General features: G+C 34.9%; 1 long non-coding RNA gene across 1 annotated transcript; it reads right to left on the bottom strand.

The window, feature by feature from the left end:
- Nucleotides 1–2026: 2026 nt before the first annotated feature.
- LOC132040241 (uncharacterized) lies at nucleotides 2027–5091 on the bottom strand. The gene is made up of 4 exons (XR_009410640.1): nucleotides 4827–5091; nucleotides 2913–3035; nucleotides 2493–2567; nucleotides 2027–2376 (listed from the first exon to the last, which is right to left on the bottom strand). It is a non-coding gene; the product is annotated as an uncharacterized LOC132040241 (long non-coding RNA).
- Nucleotides 5092–5320: the final 229 nt, after the last annotated feature.

The following is a 5320-nucleotide window of genomic DNA, read 5'->3' as shown; positions in this document are numbered from 1 at the left end:
CAATGCATAAGCGTAATGAGTAACTAGGACTCTCGGAGTGACATAAGGTCGTACTACCTCCGATAGACATCTTTTGAGCTAACATCATCAATACGTGAAATCTCAGGACCCAAAAACAGAAGAAATAATCATAACAGAAGGAACAATCATACTACGGAGTATAAGATCATCCAAGACTGAGGTACTCCCAGTGGTTCTACGAGTAGAGTAATATAGAAGCTCGCTTACACGTTTGTTCGCTCATATAATAGGATTATGCAAAAATGAAAGAAAAGACAGCCTTAACATACCTTGAAGTATATCTTACCGTCCAACATCTACTTCTCGAACTCGTAATTCTACAACCAAGATAACATAGGCCACAATTAGACCCTTTATAACACTTACTATCCAACTCAAGGGAAAAAGGAACTTAACGAATTTTAGACAACATCTCCTTCGTAACTCAATAATCCCTCACTTTCCAATTCAACCCAAACATAAAAAACAACACCAACAAAAACAATATCAATACTTACATATCAAAATATAATCAAATCTATTCCAATTCCTCTCCCAAAACAGCCCCTTGTCTCACCTTGACCCTTATTCAACTTACTACTTTCATAACTATATTTCCTTGCTTAAAACCACTAAAACTCTTGATAATTAACTTAAACACAAGGGTAGGAGTCATATACATACCTTTAAGGGACTAAAATACGAAGAATCAACTTCAACTCAAACTTCCAAGCTCCAAAACTTCAATGAAACTCTAGGAACAACCTTCTTCTTCACTAGCTCGGGTTTTACGGGTTCGGATCTTACTAAAACTCCAATTTGATGGAAAATGTTGAGGGTAAATATATTAGGGATTTCTATGGTTTGGGAGTGAAAATAATGAGGATAAAACGATGAGGGCCAAATATATATAGATTGAACTAGAAAGTTCCAGCGATGTGGATCGACGGAAGGGTCGACGGCGCGTCGACTTGTAGACGGCTTGTCGACGTGTTTCGTCAACCTGCCATCATAAAGTTTAGAGGTGGTGGTGATACCGACAGTCCACAACGATGGCTCATCGACGTGTCGACTGCCAATCAATATGGACTGGTTCTGCAGATTTTTCCTGAGTCGATCCAACTTGCGTCGATTCGATTCGTTCAACTTTTGATCCTATCGCATTGCTAAGAACATATACTTGTACTTCGGTACACGCGAGGTAAAGCACTTAGTAGCTCAAAACTTGAGTACGGATCTCTATACCAAAGGTATAAACCACCCATAAGCCAATGACTTCCTTGCGACGAGAATGAGAGGTGTAACAAATTTGTTCATTAGTAGGTCTTTATGTACCTGTTTAGCATGACTATCTGTTTAGCCTATTTGTTGGTTAACTCATAAGTTCTTCCTAATCTAGTTATGCCTAAATATGTTGATATCTATGTTTAGTTGCTAGTTCCAGCCTAGTTTAGTCTGTTTTGTTAACCTAACATTAGTTTGACTAGAAGATCTATATTAATGTCATGTCTATGGACTTTGTTTAGTTGAATCCTGGTTTAGCTTAACCTCTTTGGTTCATTTTAGCATTATTTATTAATGGTCTAAGATAAAATGGTTGTGTGTGAGTTAGTTAGTCAAGCATGCCTGTAGGCTCTATAAGTGTGATTGATATTGACCAAAATCGGGGGAGAAATTCCGAACAGATTCAATGATTTATGTTATTAAAATAAAAGCTATAGTGAAACTGAAGAAAATGGAAGAACATGTATATAGAAATTTCTATGTCACTCCTTTTTCTTTTATCTCCTTCCGAGATTATCCTCTTGATCAATATTTTCTCATCAAGTTTTCCACATAATATCTCATAATCTAGGTTTTATAACTCTACTTTAGAATTTTGAAATATTATTTACCGAATCCCCGCACCTATATATGTACCTGGATCCGTACCCACAAATCTTAAAATTTAGATATGACGAATCCGACCTCCAGATTCGTACCCGTATTTGACACCCGTGCCGGAGTCCGAACAACATAGCGAATGGCCAGATTTAAACTGCTAGAGAGTCGTATATTTGTCACCAAGATAAACCACTATTTTTCCAAGCTCAACATCTCCCCGGATGAATTATATAGGTAAAAGAACAATAAAACTATAGCCATCGAGTCCTAGAGTTGAAGAGGCATATCAGACACACGAGACACCGACTACTTATCCTATCCACCTGCTCCATCAACACTTAACTATCAGGTAATATTATGCTGCTTGTTGGGCAAAATACAAGACCTCAAAATAATTTACATCAACAATAGAAAAGAACCTCAAAGAAAGCCTCGGGAGACTTCAATAAATAGCATATTCAGCCACTCACACTGCTCCAAAGGTGTGGTTGGCTGTACGTCATCATCCAAGGCAAAAAGGGAATGAGCAAAATAAGAGTTAAGAATTAACCCAACGCGTTCAGAAAACAATGGACAAAAGAAGGAAAGGAAAATGGCACAGAAATTACTGATGTTTCCAGCAACACTTGCATCCATCTCTTGTTCAAGTCTTCTGCAAGAAGTTTCCGCTGGCAACTACCATACTGCAAAAATAGAAAGGCTGGTGTTTGATTAGACCTTATTATATAGCTTTGTCTCTATTAAAAATATAAAAGGACATAAATTCTGGGAAAGAAAGGGACACCAGACAATACTTGGCTTGATAAACATTAACTAATTAAAGCTATCACAATAACAAAAGTAAAGATCACTTATTTGACATAAAATTTTAAATAAGCGATAACTATCCAACAGTTACACATGTAGGTTGCCAAGGTGATTAAGACGAGACATGCTGCCTCGACACTTCGAGCACAAAAATTACCAACAGCAGCCTTCAAGATAATTCTATATAATATTAAAGTAAACCTTCTAGAGTAACAATTTACCTGTGCACCAAGAGGAACAGGAAAAGGTCCAAAAACAGAATTATCAAGACGATCATATATGCAAAGTAGGTATCTTATTTATATTTTTGGTCTCCCCACGATGAGTTTTTGACAAAATACATCCTGAAAAGAAATATAACATCCTTAAGAGTTATGGGTTGATGTATGTTGTCACATTGTACCTTTGTAAAATAATATCATTGCGGTGTAGACAATAAAAGTATAATTTATCAGAGTAATGAAAAAAGGAAAACAAATAAATTGAATACAGAATGCAGAGTAGTCACGATTCAACCACTTATGATTATTTGGATAAGTAATTTATTCATTTTAAAACTTCTGCATTAAGGCACACGTGACTAAGCCATTTATTGGGGAAATTTAAAGCTTTCCCTTCTTTATAGGACTCTTACAAATACTTGTCTATCAAATATAGAGACCAAGTTGCTAATCTAGGTGGTACACGAATGAGAATGCTAGGTTTGGTAGGAAAATTAAAGCGGCACCTTCAAAATGTAAATAAAACCTCAGGTACTTTTTTCTTTCCTGAATAATGACATGAAGATTGTTTGTATTTACTGGAATACCTTCAAGAGTACTTTATCTAGTTTGGAATCCTGCATATAGTTCGACAGACTGATAAAGTGTATATTATGAGCCCTGAGATGTCTACAAAAGACCTTTTACTTTGAAAACTTTGGACATTATATACATACAGGGATCCCGCTGATTCTTTCATGCCCCCATCTCTCTTTTCGTAATGTTCTATCATTAAGTAGGTTATGGTTGCTTCTTTTTATACTTTACAGTTCATTGCTTATAGACACAAATACAACATTCTAAAAAGAAAAAAAATTAAACAGATACAAATGCAAAATGCAACAATTTAAAAAGAAAAAAAAACACATAAAGTCATAAAGATAGAACTCGCAGACAAAATCACTCTCTCAAAAAGATGAGTTTCGTTGTGTATTTTTTAATAAGAAAATAGCAACAACAATGTGAAAAACATCAGTCAAAGATATCCGAAGTTGTCATTCAATTTCTTTTAGAGAAACACAAGTCCTTAAAAGAAGAAATACCATTAAAATCTGTCGAACGTCCGTCACCGATGTGGTATATTCTCTTCAAATTTTTTCTTTTTTGATGACCAAAAATGCCTTTTTAATAAACGCGTGAACATTGAAATCTTTCTGTACCTATTTACTTCTCTACAACGAACATTAGACTTGTCATTCATCCCAAAACTTTAAAGTCATTTATGGGGAATATTAAAGCTTTAAACTGATGAACAGTTTTCATGTCAACATTAGCCAGCATGTAGTGCTTCCAATCAAGCCAAAGAAAAAGAGTGCCTCCATATAAATTCTACATCAATAAAAACTCAAAACATGAAATTCAGCAAATCAGATACTGGATTAAAGTTTTAGGGGCCAGAATAGAAAAATAGGCAGTTTGTTATGTTCAAAATGCGATTGAAAATCCATTCACATCACCTTTTATTCCTCATATAAAGTGTGATTGAAAAATTCATTTCACAAAGCCAATTCATGTCACTATTCTTCCTGATCAAAAGTTTTTAAAAAAAGATACAGATTAGATTTAACAAATTTAATAAGTTGATTATACAATTTAAAAAACACATAAAAATCTTGAGTAAAGGAACTCAATTAGAGCACCTAATGGACAAAAATGTTCAATCAATTCATCAATTCATACGAAATTAGAATAGATAAAACCCCACAATAAACTAAACCCACAACATTTCCTTAGCCCTTCAACCAAGTCTCCAGAAGACTTGTTTAATGCAACCTCACCAGATGAAACTCATAATAAACCATCGAATACCTCCCCTCGTTTCACTCTAAGCCCACTTTTAGCCACAAAAACATGAAATCCAGCTATTGCGTTTACCAGATAATGGGAAAGAAGATGCAGTGAGTGACGAAATCACGTGCGTGTCCAGGGAATGCGTCTCCAGTTGGGTTTAGGTCTTTAGGGATTTGTCTAGAGAGAAAAGGATTTTGAAAGTTTTGCCTATTAGCACCTTTAGTGGTTGAATTTTTCTTATTAGGGACTGGTTATTTATGCTTTCAAATTTTTTAAAGAATAAAAATGTGAATTAGGGACCAGGGAATAATCTCATCCTAAAAGTATACCATTAGGGACCATATTTTATCCCGTCGCCAAATCTTGGTCCCTAATAACCTTTTTCTTTTAGTTAATTATATATATATATAGCTTTTCTCTTTGATTACAATATTCTCAAACTTTTAAAAAATATATTTTGAATCACTAACTATGTTGACTTGTACAAGGGCTGACCCACGTGTATCCAAGGGGTGTCATCCGACACAGCTTGATCGGGTTTTTTTTTAGTTATAAATGTATAATACTATTTAGAAGAA

Source organism: Lycium ferocissimum, chromosome 12 (assembly GCF_029784015.1).
Source record: "Lycium ferocissimum isolate CSIRO_LF1 chromosome 12, AGI_CSIRO_Lferr_CH_V1, whole genome shotgun sequence".
In the NCBI taxonomy this organism is placed as follows: Eukaryota; Viridiplantae; Streptophyta; class Magnoliopsida; order Solanales; family Solanaceae; genus Lycium; species Lycium ferocissimum.
The sequence above is the reverse complement of the archived record's forward strand: the minus strand, read 5'-3'. Positions and strand labels throughout refer to the sequence as shown.